This window comes from Rhinolophus ferrumequinum, chromosome 5 (genome assembly GCF_004115265.2).
Source record: "Rhinolophus ferrumequinum isolate MPI-CBG mRhiFer1 chromosome 5, mRhiFer1_v1.p, whole genome shotgun sequence".
Classification (NCBI taxonomy): domain Eukaryota; kingdom Metazoa; phylum Chordata; class Mammalia; order Chiroptera; family Rhinolophidae; genus Rhinolophus; species Rhinolophus ferrumequinum.
The window spans coordinates 21,584,950-21,602,753 of record NC_046288.1 but is presented as its reverse complement, the minus strand read 5'-3'; the positions used below and the strand labels follow the sequence as shown (position 1 = coordinate 21,602,753).

The 17,804-nt window shown below is 36.2% G+C and overlaps 1 pseudogene; it reads right to left on the bottom strand.

The window, feature by feature from the left end:
* Positions 1 to 6,416: 6,416 nt before the first annotated feature.
* Positions 6,417 to 7,160, bottom strand: LOC117022620 (40S ribosomal protein S3a-like; annotated as a pseudogene).
* Positions 7,161 to 17,804: the final 10,644 nt, after the last annotated feature.

The following is a 17,804-nucleotide window of genomic DNA, read 5'->3' as shown; positions in this document are numbered from 1 at the left end:
TTTATCTCCTAGATAAAAACTGTATGACACTATTTTTCTAATATACTAATATTTCCCATCATTAGCTCAAAAATACATTCTTTTTTCCCCAGTTTTACTGAGAAATAATTGACATACATCACAATGTAAGTTTAAGGTATACATAATGATGGTTTGATATACGTGTATTGTGCAATGATTACCACAATAGGTTCAGCTAACATCCATCTTCTCACATAGATACGACAAAAATGTATTCTTATTCCATTTGTGCATGTGCTCATGAGCGTTCTGATCTCTAAACGAAAGCGGATGCCCAGCCAGACTTTAAAAGTGTCAACTCTGTTTAAAATGTGTTTCTTTTCCTTCATTACATGATACTACTATTTGTCATTGGCAGACAAAACTAAACAATTACAGGTCTAATGCAATATTGTTTCCACTCTGTTTTGAATAAAATCATTGGATCGAGGTCATTGATTTTATTAGAAAAAAGATGACAATGTGAAAATCATATTTCTAGTTTGGGACCTGGGTCTCCGTTTTAGTGCAGGGACTACTGTGGGAATCCTCTGCTCTGCTAGTTGTAAGCATTCATTTGGGCTCTTTTTAGAGCTATTCATGGGGGGTGGAGAAAGGTGAGGGGTGGGCATCATCCTTTGTGGCCCTTCTGCTAAAGTAATTAAAATTCTCTGAAGAAATAAACTTTTTCCCTCTCTCTCTCTCCTTCTGTCTTTTTTTGGGGGTGCAGTAGGGGAATCTCTGGATGGATAGATAGATCAATCTAACTTTCTGGAGTCACATCTATATCACCAGCACTTTCAGGGGGCTTGCAATCCTCTTCTGAAAAGGACAGTGCAGCCAGCTTCACCATTTTAAGCTCATTGTCATCTGCACTCTAAATTCCTGCAACTACCATCATGCCCGACCCAGCCAGCTTGATCCTTCTCTTCATTTTCCTAAATCACCACTCACATAAGGTTATTGCATATTATGGACATTTAATGAAGGGTAGCAAAGGGTAATTAGAGCCCAAGGAAGAAAAAAATTCAAATTTAAATAGGAACCACTGTCCTAAAAATCTATCATTTCTTGCATGCCAAGGGGAATTTCTTGCTGACTGGATTGCTTCACTAGACCTCAGCTTATCATCATCTCTTTGGTCCTCTTTCCCTACCTGATACCCTTCGCTACTTGTGCTGGGCTCCTGAACTCCAATCCAATCTCCACAGTGCTATTACTTTCTCATGTAGGGCAATTTCATCTCCCGTGTCTGGCATCTCAGTCATGCTCGGAGAGACCTTGGGACTCTCAGCTTTCCTCAGCAAGTTTTTACAAAATGTTTAATATACTACAAACAATGACAACCATTTTCTTAAAAGCAATACTTGATCCTGCTACATCTCCAGTGATGCACCTACCATTTATTTCCCTATCTGTTGAGCTTCTGTAGGCATTTCCTCATTCCAATTATAATTTAAATCGGAGTTCTAAACTCAATGATTTAAATCACTTTTGAATAATCTCAGCGTAAAAAGCAGTGGACATGAACCACATTGCATTCAGATTAAATTTTCCTTCAGATAGCCCGAACTAGTTGCCTCTTCATATTTAAATATTAAACTGGGTATACAAGAAGGGATTGCCAAGTAGTATAAAACAATAACAAAATAGTAAATCATAGGGAATGCATATACCCATATTGTACTATTTTTCTTAGCTTTGTAAAAGGCATGGTTAACTGAGGGTAATGAGAATGTGAACCAAAGACACCGTTTCATACACCTACCCCATATTTTTGACTCTTCATTCCTAAAGTCCATCATGGAAAAATGGACTGACAACTACACTAGGTTCCACCCCTTTAACATGATTTGAATATCCAGGAAGGTTTTTTCCCTCGTCTGCTAAGACTTTGAAAACAGATGACTCCTCATGACCCCATTTATACAAAGCACTTAGAAAAGACCTAGAAAGTGTTTAAATAACATTAGCCATCGTTATTAATGGGAAGTAGCATAGTATAGTATAGTAGTTAAGAGACTAGTTTCTGGAGTGAGACTGCCTGGATTTGAATCCTGACACACTACTGCTTGCTGTGATTTTAGGCAGTTAATCTTTTTGGGACTCAATTTCCTCATTTAAGAAAAAAATGTCGTAAAAATGACAACTATACTAGGGGATTGTTCAGAGGATTAATTACTTAATATACATTAAATACTTAGAATGATACTGGAACATTGTTAAGTGCTTAACTAGAGGTCCCTTCATTTGTTTTTGCTTTTTCCAGAGGTGGCCTGGACTCATTGTCTCTATACTTCATGGCTTTGATCTTTCAAAGGTTGGTGAAAAATAGGGAATGGTGGTGAGAACTGTGTCTAAACAGTAGTAGTGGGAAACAGCTGGTGTTAAAAGCATTGCTGCTACTACAGATTAGGTGTAGATCTGTTCAGAAAACTTTAGAAAAGGGTCCCTCTGGGGAATCTGAAGTATATGCATGATGACACTAGTGGAGGTTTTGCAGTGTATATTCAAGATCCAAATTGAGAAGAGAAAAAAACATTCCCGGCCTGAATGAAATCAAATGTCTTTCATCTGGGGGTCTAAGGGTACTCATAGCTTTAAACAACTCATTATAGGAAGAAAAAAATGTAAATCTTGCCATGTAAACCGTTTCTCCTACTTTTTGCTTAGTCTCACATTTGGAAACTTTTTTAGTCTAAATGTGTATACTCCATCACACATTTAGGGTTTTCTGGTGTGGGAGACCTTTTTATTCTTCTACCAGTGGTTCCCCCAGACGCTGGCACTTGGTAGTGATGTCTATACCTGGAATAAGTCAGGTGAAACTTGGTAAGGTTTAGAACATCTTACTAGTTTTGGTTTTATTTAATTCTGGTTTTATTTCATTCTATGAGTCTCTCATTCTTTAATCTCTGGAATTTGGATCTGGAATTTGTGGGCTCTGTTTGGGAGTATGCAGGTTCTGATGTGTAATGAAGGGCTGGGAAAATACTCATACATCTGCTGGGAGGTAGGACCTGAGCCAGAGCAACTGCTTGAAAGCATTCGACTTTTGACAACATGAACCAGTCATCTTTGCTTCCACATATGGAACTCTGTGAACAGAGGCAGAAATGGAAGTAGTGAGTGGTATGTGGTCTCTCACTTACCAGAAGGGGACTCTGCAATTTACTGGCATCTCCAAAAATCTAGCTATGTGACTCTGTGGATGTATGCGTGGATGTGGGTAGAAAGCTGAACAAATGGGCAACAAAGAGCAAAAAATCAGCATCTTCCATATCTTGGCTGGAGTAAATGAAGAAGCCTCTATGTGAAGCAAAATAAAAAAATAAAAAAATAAATAAATGTATTTAGAAGAGGAGAAAAGCCAATGTCGTACAAATTCACAAAACTAAAACTGAATGTAAGATTTTTAAATTTTTTTAAATCACGCTGCTCTAACATTTAAAAGCAATAAGCATTATAGAAGTGCTGTTGGCAGGGTTTTATCTGGAGCAAATTTTCCCTTTACATTATCTTGTAATCAAGTGCATGTTTTCATTGAAGTCAGACTTTAGTGCTTAATGTATACAGATTTACATTCTTAAATGAAAATTTCAGGATCATTTTTTGATTGTGTCAGGCAAGGTACTACGTGAGTTATGAGTACTTGTTCATTTCGCTGATGATAAGGAATAGATTTACTGCAATCTAAAAAAAATAATGTAAATGTTGGAAATTTAAATGTTTAATGTTGGGAAGAGAAATGGCTTTAGAATCTATTCTTTTGTTTGTATTCAAGAAAGTGGGAACTGGTATACGTGGTTCAATTAATTTCACTATTCATTCAAAAACATCTATTCCGTGCCTTCTGAGTGCCAGGCATTTCACTAGCTCTAAAGTTACTGCTGCGTAAGGTTTGTTTCTTGGTTTGGAGAACATCATAAACTAACAAAAAACCAGCACAAAACAAGCAGTCATGATAAAACAGAATTATGTAGTCTCTGACAGAGGCAGCAAATATGTATGTAGACACTGTCAGATGGTTGGGGTTCAACTCCCACTTCCAATGCTTACAGATGCTTTGATCTTTGGTTAGTTATTCACCTTTCTGAGCCACAATTTCCTACCTCTCAAGAAAAGATAAAAATAGTACCTATCACATAGGGTTGTTGTGAATATCAAATACAGTCTTTGTGATATGTGTAACAATACTCAGCATATAGTAAGTCCTGAATGTATATTTTATTAGTATTAGCTTTGATAGTAACCACAGAAATTGGAAACATATTACAAACATCCTGATTTCTCATCATATCCTATACATAATAATCTTACCCATGTATTTATGTCATTGGTTTATTTAAGAAATGTGATAATAATGTCTGTGTGCATTCCAAATATTCATCCATCTCTTGCCTTTGAATATCTGTGTGTTATTCACATCTCCAGGCTATACCTATAACTTATATGTCCAATGTAAATGACCTCCACTCCTCTTATATCTAATTTAAATACTCAACATTTCACTTGAATGTTTTTTACTTACAATGACTTGGGCCACGTGCTGTTATAAAAACAAAACAAAAACAAAAACAAAAAGACCACAAAACCCACAAATAATAGTGCAAAAAAATATAGAATTTGTATTTCCTCAAGTAAAAGAAGTCTGGAGGTAGGATATCTAGGACTGGTTATGATCAGGGATTCAAGCCTTTTCTAACTTTCTTTTTTGCCTTTAAAGAGTAGGTCTCTTCTACCAGTCCAAGATGTCTGCTCAAACACCTGCCATCATGTCTGCATCTCAAGAATCAGGAAAGATAAAAAGATGGGAAAAAAGAGTCAAAGACATCTGGTGAGGAAGTTTCTCCTTTAGAGTCCTCTTCTTAAATTCTTCTTAAATTCTTCTTAAATCTCTTTAGCCATAACTTAGGCACATGGCCACAACTAGCCCCAAGAGAGGCTGGACAGTATTTTTCTTTTCTTATGAAGCATCTATGTGTCTAACTAAGGATGGGAGTCTGATATGAAGAAAGCAAAAGAAAAAGGATTTTGGAGGAACATACATTAATCAATTGGGCAGTTTGGATAGAGCTGAAGCAGAGGGAAAGATCATGAACTCCAAATTGTTCCCTACTGGTTAGGTGACTTTGGATCAGATGCTTCATTTCTCTCTGTTTTAATTCATTTATCAGGAACATGGGTATTGTTTCAGGAACACATGCGTTAGTGCATGTCAGCATCTAGAACAATGTTGTACACATGGGAAGTGCTTATTTCACTGTGTGAGAAGACACTGGAGAAGACTGAGTAGGAGAACTCTGTCATCTGACCAAAGCGTTAACACAATCACTCCAGTTGATACTGAGAAAACATATAGAACAAAAACAGTGTAGGTGTAGGGAAAAGAGTTAGAAGACCACTGTTACAGAAGCAGTGATAAGGGAACAGGAGGGTATCAATGGTATTGTGGAACCCAGTTACATTTAGGATACAGTCTGATGGTGAACAAATATAATTTACTGATATGGGCTGGGGGATGAGAGTTGAAATGGCCATTTATCTTTTTTTTATCACTATGCTGTAATAACGACCACTTCCCTCATTCACAGCAGATACTATCACAATGTCTTGTGCATGGTAAGGACTACACAAATGCTATAGTCAATTCAATTGGAAAGTTAGCAACCTCTAGTAATTTTGGGGCTCTCACATTCATTCTCAGACTTACTCATTTATGCAATCATCATAAAGTTATAATCACATAAATATAGTGAAAGGTGTTATTATTCATATGTAAAGAAATTGTCATTTAACTGAATTGAATTTTAAATAATTATATATAACTCCTACTAAGAGCATACACCACTGCCAGTTTTTCCTTCTGTACTAAGCTTTAAATACAAACACATTAAATATAGATAATATTCCTGTTAATTTAGAGTCAGTATGGTGGAGTGAAAAGAATAGGACTTTATAAGAAGGCTGACTGAGTTTAAAATATTTAACTTTTCCAAGGTTACACATTACTTGAGTCTTTATTCCAAAAGTATCTCCAATTCAGGTCTCCATGGCACATTTTTATTGTTGTTTTTATGCCATCCATTTAAGTTATAATTAAGCTGGGTATCAAACTATTGACTCAATATACTTTTCCTTTAACATTGTAGGAATATTATAGTGTCTTCCTGTGTCCAGTGACATCTGACATTCTTTGATCCTTGTACTTTTGTAGGTGACCTTCTTTTCTTCCTTCCTTCCTTCTTTCCTTCCTTCCTTCCTTCCTTCCTTCCTTCCTTCCTTCCTTCCTTCCTCCTTCCTTCCTTCCTTCCTTCCTTCCTTCCTTCCTTCCTTCTTTCTTTTAAATATCACAAACAGGTTTTATTTGTACCATGGAAAGCCTGAGTTTTACACAGATTCTTGGACTTGGGCTTCTATGCATCAGCTCTCTCAGCATTAGCACACGTCTCATCCACAGTAGCTTTTCCAGAACTGCTACCTTCACCATGAAGTTCTATGAGTTTTCCCAATTCACTATTTTGACTTTTCTAACAAAGACATCATGGAGCAGATAAATAATTTGGCAAGCCTTATCTATGTCTTTTCCAACGCTATCTGGAATCACTTTATTGTCTATTTCTTTCAAGTCATTTGTCTGCACCTCTTGGGTCATGATTTCGATTGTCTTCTTCTGGATGTAGCGGACCTGTAGATGCTGAACATAAGAAGTCTTCCAAATCGGATTGATGTATTTTTCAGTAATAGCAACACAGAATAGATGAAGCAAATAACCATCAGTAGTCTTGACATCAACATGAGCTTCAGTCATGGTCTGCCATTTTTTGACCATGGAGTACAATTTGTCACGGGTAAGATCCTTGCCATGGAAATTAGTCAGGCAGTTTTTGGCCTGAACATCCTCAGTAATTAGCTTGAATTTTCTAAATGCAGCTTCATTGTTCTGCAGATCATCTAGGTTCACCTCAAAAACAAAACTCTTGAGACCATCAGATATGATGTTGATTCCTTGAGTTCTTGTGACTAGCGTTTTAAATATTTCTTATATTGAACATAGTTTGTGCTTGCTTATCATACCAATCTTTGTTAGAAAATGAATCAACCACTTTCTTCCTGGCTTGCTTCTGGCCACCTTTTGTAAGGCACTTGTTCTTGCCAACAACCACAGTGCTGCTTGGAGCCAAAAGGTATAGGTGATCTCTTTCTATAGGATTATAGAATTTCTTTTGTCTTTGGTGTTTTCACATTTTATCTCATCTATTTTTTTGTCAATGTATAGATCACGTAAGGTTTTTTTTTATTGTCTGATATTGACACATCTATCTCTCTGTGTATATCCCCTAATACAGCTACACTGTCTGGATTGTGTGTTAGAAAGGGCTAAAGCCAGTCATTAGTCTGTGTTGTTCTCATGGAGTTTATGGGGAAGTGAGCACTGAGTCCCTGGGTGGATGACTATATAACAACAACATACCAAGCATTGTCTTAGGTATCACTATAAATCCTTAGAGAGAAGCGGCTTTGAGGGAGAAATTGTCTCCAGATTGTAATGTAACCATCCTGGGTATTTGAAAAGGAAGTAGTGGAGGTATGAATTCTCATGGTTTTCCAGTCAATGCTCTCCTGTTTCCTATAATTTCTCTTCGCAGTAGGGAGCAGGGCTTGTGCTTACCTGATAATTCTCCCATAGATTTCTGTACTTACATCGGGACAACTGCTGTTGATTGTTCTGGTGAAAGGGCCCAGCATGATTTTCTGAAGTCTGTGCTGGGAAGAGGCAAGAACAGATTGAAAACCTCTGTTTCCAGCTTCCTCCTGCCATCTACGTGAGTTTCTGTCTTTACTTCTGGTTGGGACACTGACCCTCATTCTTCTTGCATCTAGCACATTGAAGAAATGGTTTGTATCCCCGGGGGTTTGTCATTGCTATTGTTGCTGGGTTTCTTTTGTTAATTTTAATTCCTGGTTTAAGTCCAAATTCTTTTATGGCTTCCCCAGCTTCTCTGGATTGATTTCATAACAGGAAACAAGTAGTTTATGCCAGTTCATTATCTTGTGTGATCCTTTACTCAACATATAGGAATCCACAGCCCTTCAAAAGTCAGGGAATACATTCTAAATTGAAAATATCAATTCATGACAATGTCATCTTTCATTTTCACATATTTAGGCTTTGATTTTATTTTTAATGATTATTTAAACCCTTCCCCTAAAACATTTTATTTCACTTTTTTCTATCATTGGACAATACGTGTTCAATATTTGCTTGTAAACTGCCCATACTTATGTACCTTAAAAAATTGATTAACTTTCTAAATATAGGCTCTATTTCTGTTGTCATGCTTATGAGGCGATAAATTAGTAGACCTGCAAAATGATGCATTATAGTTATATTTTATGTGTCTTTACTGCCATGGACTTACAAAAACAAATGCCTCACCAACAAATAAAGTAGTCAAAATAGGCTTGGGTACAAAAATATTGCAAATATTCCAAATATTGGAGAGGCAACTATTGTGAAAAGAGATTGTTGTTTTTATTTCCAATCCATTTACTTTCCTTTCTTCTTGAGTTTGTTAAAATGGATTTCGTTTGATTATAAATTGGTACATATTTTGGGGACCAAGCACAAGGTACACCAGATCCTTAATGATTCATTTAATATTTCAATTTTTTGTTTGTTTCAGTAGTCTAAAGCCAATTATAAGTGTAATATATTCATTAACATTTTTATCTAGATGAAGCTAATGGATGTGATTCATTGGAATGTAAAGAAGCACATTAAATAATGGGATTTTCTTAATGATTATGAAACATCCTAGGCTCTATTAGAAAGAAGGAAGTTGAAGGGGAAAAAAACAAGTATGTGCCAGTTTTCTAGGCTAGTTCTTTACTATATAATTTGGAAGTTAACCTGGCACATTCTGCAGTTGTTTAAAACACATTTACTGAATGTTTTACAATTATGTGTTTTCCCTGTTTGCTTGGGTAGGTGACCTTTGGTTCAGCTTCTGTGTATGTACACAATTTAATTGAAGCTTTTAGAGAGTTCTAAGGAAATGGAATTAGTTTTCAAGATGTTGTCTCTTGGAGAAATCTAGCCAGGAGGCGTGAAGGTTCCAGGGTTAAATAGCTGCCTATGTAATGGTAGGACTATATCATTTATTTTCTCTGCTCCATTTTCTTTTCTTTTCTCTCTTGCCATATATTATATTTATCTCTTGTTGATGTGTTTGCATTGTGAGATATCTAGAAACCAGGACTAACAGAATTGATCAGACAGGATACAAATAACCTTAAACAAATCAGTTGCAGATTTTAAGTGAATTAGGGCAATGAGGTTCATTTTATATATTATAAATAATACAACCATGAGATGTGGTATGATCAAATGAGATTAGTTTCAAAAAGTCACACAGCAAAATATCTACTTAAGGATTATTTCCAAAGGCACTATTTTTTAAAAATCCTGTTCAGTGGAAAAATCTTTTTTTTATAATATGGGTTGTATTTTTTCTGCAAACATTATCACAACCAATCTAATAAATAATACGTTATATTATTGGTATTATCTTTATATGATTAATGAAAATAAAATGTAATTTAGACAAAAGAGAATAACTTTCGTAGACTCTAAACTGATTAAAATGTCAATTTCTGATAGAGAAGTTCCAGATGTGATCAAACACAAATGGCATCATTAAGATAATGTATAGACTTCAAAAGAGAGACCTCTTAGAGAGCACTCATTTGTATAAAGGTATTTAAGTCCCACTGTGCTTTTAAATATATCAGACTCATCCTTGTAGAATCACATTTTGTGCACATGTACTATAAAATGCAAAATACTCCTTATCCATTTCATATAGTGAGAGCAGAGATTTTAAAAAGAGAATGAAAGAAGAGAGACGTGTTAAGCCCTGTTTATATGCAATAAAACTCAGCTGAGAACTTTGAAGTGAAGAAACAATCTTCCAGAGAAGAATAATATATGACCCAAAGATTATACCTGATGCTCTCAATTTGCTGGTTGTCACATGACAAAACAGCAACAATAATAATAACATTGGTTATTTTGACTCACTGTGACTATGAGTTCTTTTTTATTAGAGTCCAGAAATATGGGGAAACTGAGTATAATTAGATACTAAGAGAAAAGGAAGCAGAAGAACGCAGTTTAATCTGTTCAAAATTTACACAATGCAGAATAACAGAACTTGGATATGAGTCCCTGACTATGGTCTGATACTAGGATGGCATTTTTTGGTAAAAGATTAGTAAGCACCATTCCCACATCCCAAATGCTTGCTATTAATATCTTACTTATCTTTTCCTTCTCTGATAAAAAAACCCAGCCTTTGGTACCAAGTAGCTAGAGAGGACATTTTTTTTTACCCTCCCTCCCTCCCTTTTTTTTTTTTTTTTTTTTTTTTGGTTTGCTCAGCATTTGAACTCCCTTTATATGCTAGGGGAATTTTCTACTCAATGGGTTGGAAAGGGCCTACTTGCAGTTATAGAACCTGAGAAAGGTCTTTTAAACTTATGGCTGCTGAGGCATAAATATGTGAATTGTTATCAGCAAACAGAGCTTAGTAATGGGTGCAGGGAAAGTTAAGCATTCAACCTGGTTGTGGAGGGGAAAGCCACATGTTCCCAGCTGCAGATGTGCTGTGGTGCCAGGGGCAGCATCCAGTGTGTCTGGTGGTAGGTAGTGTAAAACCCAATGTATGTATAGGAGATATAACGGTTGTTATCCCGAACTGTCAAGATTTTCATGTATTCATTTTTATATTTCTTGATATCTCACTGTGGCCCCAACACTGTTCTAAACACTGCATTGATTAAAATCATTTGTTCTTTATGAAAATTACCTGAGGTAGGCACTATTTTTATCCCTATTCCACAGATGAAGTAATAAGGAACAGAAAAAAAATAAGCAATTTGCCTAAAATCAGGCTGATATTAAGTGGCCAATGGTGAGATACAAATCCGGGTATCACAGCTTTGGTATCTGAGTGCTTAGTCTATTTGCCATCTAGCATCCCTTTGTTCCTGCCCATTTTTCAAGCCTGGTACTAGAGCCTTCCAGTAATTCTATGAGTTACCCAATATGCTTTTGATATACTATATTTATGCTTAAAATATACAGAGTCAGTTTCATTTCCTTACAGGTAAGGACACTGCTTGCTACCATAGTTATTTCACAAATGAATTAGCTTTATGATCACAAGCAGATCAATTAATATCTTGAGGTTCATGCATAAAAATTTGCATATTTGTAAATATTACTTATTACCCTATCCTTGCATTATAGGATTTAAATAGAATTGTGTTTGGAGAATTACCTTGTAAACCATTAAAATTAAATTAATTTAATTTCGCACCAACAAACATTCTTAACCTCTTGGAAGTAATCCCATTAAGGTAGATATAGAAAGGGTGCCAAAAAAAATGTATGCACATTTTAAGAAAGGAAAAAAAAAACTGTATTAAAATTGTAACACTCAATATACACTGAGAACAAAAGATGAATACAAGTCACGTTTAACTTCTTCAATTACAACAGGTGTTCAAAGTGGTTACGATCAGTGTCCAGACCCTTCTGATTACGGACATTGTTTGGTAGACTTCTGTGGCAAGCGTGTGTAAACTGTTCCAACACCACAGCAGAAGCAGCAGGACTTATTGCTGTGTGAGACCTTCCAGGTCTTCCCTCATGCACATCACACACAGTACCATGCATCTCAATCGTATCATAAATGCATGCAGTTGATAGGTGCGCTGGAGGTTCTGTTGCATACTCATGTCGTCGTACTTCCACAATGTTCTCGAATTTCAAATAACACTTCAAAATGGTCTTGTGCTCCTTGAACGATAACCATGCCCTGACATTTTCTTTGACTGTCCTGCCTGTCGCATGGTGATGCTAGCATTCTTTTGATTAACGTCATCTTTTGAGCGAACGTCATACACATTGCTACTCTAATTCGATTCAACTTCGAAAAGTAATACATAGATAACATCTCTTAAAATGTGCATCTTTTGGCACTCCTGGTAGATTCCATGATGGTAGATACCACCCACAAACTACCACAGTACATTTATCATTGTCCAGACAGGGAAACAGAAACAACTGTACATATTCAATCAGAGAAGAATTTGTAGCAAGGAATCGATGGTAAATGTGTTAGAAGGGTTTGAAAAGCAAAGGGGGGGAATGTGGTTTTACTTAGGTTTCAATAATTACAGGAAGCCCATACTGTGCCTGCTGCTGAAAGAATAAAAGCGAGAAGGAGGAATGAACCAGAGATCAGTGACTATAGAAATTATAGAAAGTCCATTTTCTCCCTGGCGCTGAAGGCGTGGTGTGGGGTTGACTACCAAAAGATAATATCTGACACTTTATGTTAAATTATAGAATAACTTTAATGTATACCCATTAAAATATAATAATTTCACTTAGCAAGTTTTTTTTTTAACAAGTTTGTTAAATTGTTGTTGGTTGCAAGCAAATTTTTATGTGGAATTCTGCTAAGGATGACTACCACACTCGGTCTCATTTCAGTGACAGGGTTCATTAGATTATTTAAAACATCTGTTGACATTTCATCAATTCCATATACTGGGTATGTCTTTTGGTCAAGCTTTATAGTCTTGGCTAAGGTGCAATTATTTTTTAAATCCAGTACTCTAATAATATCAAGATTCAGAGTTGGCAAGAAGTCTTTGAGACTTTATGTTTTAATTCAGCATTTAATTTAGCATGAGTGCTCCCATGTTCATCCTTTTAACTTATATCTTCAGGTCTTGACATGAGGACTAAAAGAAACAAAATTATTTCTCTATATCACAGTGTATAGAAAGGCATGGATCCCACTATACACTAATGACATGCTTTTTTATTAAGAACTAAATGTGGACTGAAAATGTAACTATAGAGGTCACCTTATTAGTACCAGGGAGAAAATTTTCATGTCAACTCTACTAAAAAAGTTTTTTGGGAAGTTATTCTTCAACACCTAAGTGAGCATCAGTGAAAAATACTCTACCTAAAATTTTAATTAAAAATATCATTTACGGGTGTATTTATAGTCAATTACCCTTATGGATACTTTAGGATAGAATGCCATCAAAATCAGTAGCTTAACATGTTATTTTATTGATAATAATACATTAATAAAACTCTCTCCCTCTCTTCATATAAAAATTCTAGTCATCTTATACGTTTGTTATTAATGTTGCTTGAGTGCATACTGGGCTAAGTGCATTCCTAGGTTTTTTACATATGCTACTGATTTTATTTACTAACAATTCTGTGGAGGGGGTAATAGTAGCTTTTTTTACATTAAGAAAATTAAGACTTGGAGGTTAGTCTAGGAAGTGGAAGAGCTGAGATCAGAATCCACAGTTCTCTGATTCCAAAGCAAATATAAATTTCAACACAACACACTACTGAGAAATTCCTTGGAGAAAAAAAAAATCTGTTATTATCTGCAGATAATAGGTTCCTATAATTTGGTTCCTATGTTTCCAAAACAGAGGGAATTTTACTATATCTGAAGCATATTTTATGGATAAGAAATGGTGGGGTTAGGAGAGAAATCCTTATTCTATCACATATTGTAATCTCAGCATGGTTGAAGTTCCTGTTATCTGTAGAGCAGCAGGGCAGACCATCCTGGGACCAGAATTCAGATTTATGTACATACAGGGAGTGGAGAAGAGGCCATAGAAACAGTACCACGTGTAAAGAACTGAAATGTGGTAGAAAGAACCTAGTTCTAGGTAATATAACAATACCATGTTTCCCCGAAAATATGACCTAGCGGGACAATAAGCTCTAATGCATCTTTTGGAGCAAAATTTAATATGAGACCGGGTCTTATATTTTATTATATAAGACCCCATCATTATATTATATTATATTATATTATAGTATAGTATAGTATAGTATAGTATAGTATATTACATTACACTATATTATATTATAGTAAAGTAAGACTGGGTCTTATGTTAATTTTTGCCCAAAAGACACATCAGAGCTGATTTTTCTGCTTGATTTTATTTTCGGTGAGACATGGTAGACAAAATTCCAGGCCATCTCTCATTATGGGAGGTTCTCAGGGGCTGGGTTGAACTGGAGAGAGCTGAGTTGCCAGGTGTCAGAGTCCTTGATTAAGGCAAAATGAAAGTAACAGTCACATGTTTCATCACTTAGTGTGATAGTCTAAGCAAGAGGCTGAAGGGAGAGGGCTGGCTTCCCCTTAAAAGGCCTCAGCAGAGGCACGTGGGGGAGGCCCCGGCGGAAGGACCCTATAAAGGGCCTCTGAATGAAACACTGGGTGACGAATGCATTCGTGCAGGAGAGCGTGGTGGCCAAGTGCCTGAGACCTTGACTGCAGCACCAGAGACTGCAATGCACGGGCTGCACGCAAGTCTCCCACGTGGAGGGCAGCTCCCCACATAAGGACTGCCAGTTAACGCCTTTGTAATTGTCGTCACGCCTGAAAACATCCTGCACAGGATCTTGCCTTGGAGCCAGGCTTCTCAGAGGTAAGAGGGGCACAGTCTTTCTGCCTGAGGCAGGGAAAACCGTATGATATGGCAGGTTTTTGGGAATCACCGCCATTTTTAAATGGAGGCGCAGCACCCACAGGCATCAGGGAAATCTGTCCACAGATGGTGGGACGCTCAGCCCTGGGCTGTCAGACTTTGAAGGACCAGAATTATGAGACCAAATAATTTTTCGAGGCATCATAGTATATGTTTTCCCTTTTCATTTATTTAGAAGATGAATGGGGGAAGAGGTAAAAATAGCAGTTTTTGTGGCTTTTTTTCTTCTTTTTTCTCAAAAAATTAAACCTCCAAATGGGAAGACAATTTACCAAGTGTGATGAGAAGAAAGTGATATGTTTCTTGTCTAGAAATAAATTACTCTGCGCAGTGGAAAAATAGAAGGGAGAGCACCTGGAAATATGTTGGTCCTGAAATAGAGAGATAGCCAAAAGCCCAAGAGGCATGTTGGCAGAGGGCATCACAGTTGAGAGTCTGGGGCTGCCGTATCCATGATTTCCCTGCCGCAAGTGTAACACAGAAGAGCAGTTAATAGAGCTGACTGATGACAGAGGACCTTATGTTCCCAGTCCCCTCCCTTAACCAAGAGCTTGCCACTAGATATGGCTCCAGGCCTGCAGCACGACCTGGTATAGGAGTGAAAACCGAGGTTACCTGGTGTGAGCCATGTGAACAGAACAGATTTGGCACAGGTAATAAAGCTGAGTTGGAGAAAATTAAGTTCTAATGAGAGCTAAGATTCACATGTGCTGCTGTGGCACTGACAGGGCCTAATATTAATACTGTAATAAGCATTTAGTTTTAATGAGCACTTATTGTGTGACTGATGTTTTAAATATTTTAGATCTGATGTTCCTGAAAATCCTTAGAGATAGATATTATTAATATGCACTTTTTACAGTTGAGGTAATTGATTCTCGGTATATAAAGTAATATTTGCACACTTCAGAAAGTTGGTAAAAGTGGCTGACTTCAGACTTCAATATAAGAATCTTACTGCTAGAGATTTTGCTGTTTACATTCACAACATTGTGAAGAAATTAGGTGAAAAACGGGATTGGTCCTTACCAATATAAAAGAGATATTTACTCGATCTTGGATAAAAGTTAGAGACAAACTTTCAGTAAATATTCCTTGGTGCTAGATAATCTGATTGCTCTGTAGAAGTTTGTGTGTGGCCTAGAGATGAAGGTTGTCCTGGGGCTTGCAGATGGAATTCAGATAACCTGGTTGAGGAAAGAGAGATTTTTGTGGAAGGCCCAGTTTAGAGACCACATCTGTCTTATTATCACTTATCAGTGTATGCTCACTACAAACACAGTGCCTAGAAAGAAAACAAAACAAAACAAAACAAAACAAAAAAGCCAGAAAATAGATAATGTTCATTGAACAAATAAACTGATCTTGGACAATCCACTTTTCTATAAAGGCCTCAGTTTCCTATCTGTAAAATGCAAAATAAAAATATCTGTAATTCAAGGTGGGTTTATTTGATATGATGAGATGATAAAAAAAAGTGTTTTGCAAAATTTAATGAGCTATAAAAATATAATCATTGTATAGCATAAAATTCTATATAACTGGAAAGTAAAAATGTGATTCTTATATAATGCAGCACTTGCCAAAAATCTCTGTGCAAACATCTAATATCTGAAAGAGGGAATCTAAGGAACAGGTCCCCTGTGTCCTCCTATTTAGAAAGTAGTGTTTTTTAAACACACCCCTTGTGTTAATTTAGAGCAAAACAAATTAAAATATCTAGATGGTATTATTTTAGTTGCTTATACAAAAGCCTTCTTGTGTTATCACTTAGGTCCATGTTCCAGATTTTATGTACCAAGACTTATTAAACAACATGGTCTTTTAGAACGATACTGTATCTTTTACAAAATCATATCTGAAAACATGGTTCATTAACTACGCTTATCATAAATCTCATATTGGGAAGTACAGTGTGGGTGCTGCCCAAACTTTAGTGCAAATAATGTTTGCTCTCAAAATGCACTTGGATGTTTCCATTTATCCAACAATGAAATCTATATTTACCCTATTTTTATTGTTACCTTTGCTGCTAGGAAAAACAGGAGTTAAATCCAGAGTTTACTTGCAATAAGAAGTTTATCACACGTCCCTGATTTAGTTTTGTACTGTTTTTATCATTCACAAAGTTTCTAATATATTTCAGGCACTTGCTGTTAAACAAAAACCATTATTAATTATTGTTCATAAATGTTCTTATTTTCCATATGAATTTTCCATACTCTTTAAGTTATTCTTACAAAATAAATATTTAACTCAAGGCCTGGCAGACAGTAAACTTTAGAGCAAAGACTTATACATTCCCTCCCAATCTGGTTCTCGCAGGTCTCAGGTCTTCTGTCTTATTTTATTTTTCACTTTATTAAGTTTAGGAGAAGGATTGTGGTAACCTATTTGTCATATGATATTGGGAGAAGATAATTTTATAAATTACAACACTCTAAAGCACCACAGGGCTTCAATTCTAGGAGCAATATAAATAATGTATTACAGTCCCAGTTAATTTCCATAGACACAGAAAATAGTGAGTATATGTAAGAGTTGTAAATTATTATTTTGAGAGGAGAGGATTAAAAACGTATAATACTACATCTGGGTATATTTCACAAAAAGATCATGCTATTAATATGCTTGCCTTGGATGTAGTCATGTCATGTAAACATGCTAGGAAGCACAAAGCCCAACTGATTGAAGATATTACAAAGTAACTATAAAGTAGCATATGAGGATACATTTTGCAAGGTGAGGATAGTGGGTCCAAGTTAGAAGACTCTTTAGAATGACTATTTATACTTGGCTGAAATTCTCTTTCATTTTCATTTACCACCAGAGCAAACAGTCAGATCAACATTCAAGTGTGGGAGCAGCTCTGCTTCCTGCCTTCTTCCTCCTGAGGGCACACTCCAAGTTCAGTGGTCAGGGAAGCTCTTACAGAGTCAAGAATCTGTCATGTTAAAGGAGACCATGACAGCAGGCTTAAGTTTTTTTGTGTGTGCCTGTTTTTTTTTTTTTTTTACCATTAGCCTGGGGTCAGGTCAAATTATCTTAATGCTGTTATCTGGCCTAAGGCAGTCTGGCTCATCATCTACCACAAATATGTTTGAATGGAAGAAGAAACAAAACAAAGAAAACCCTTTTGGATAGAGGTATAAATATACTAGTATCTGGTTATTTTCTGGGGTTTCTCCACC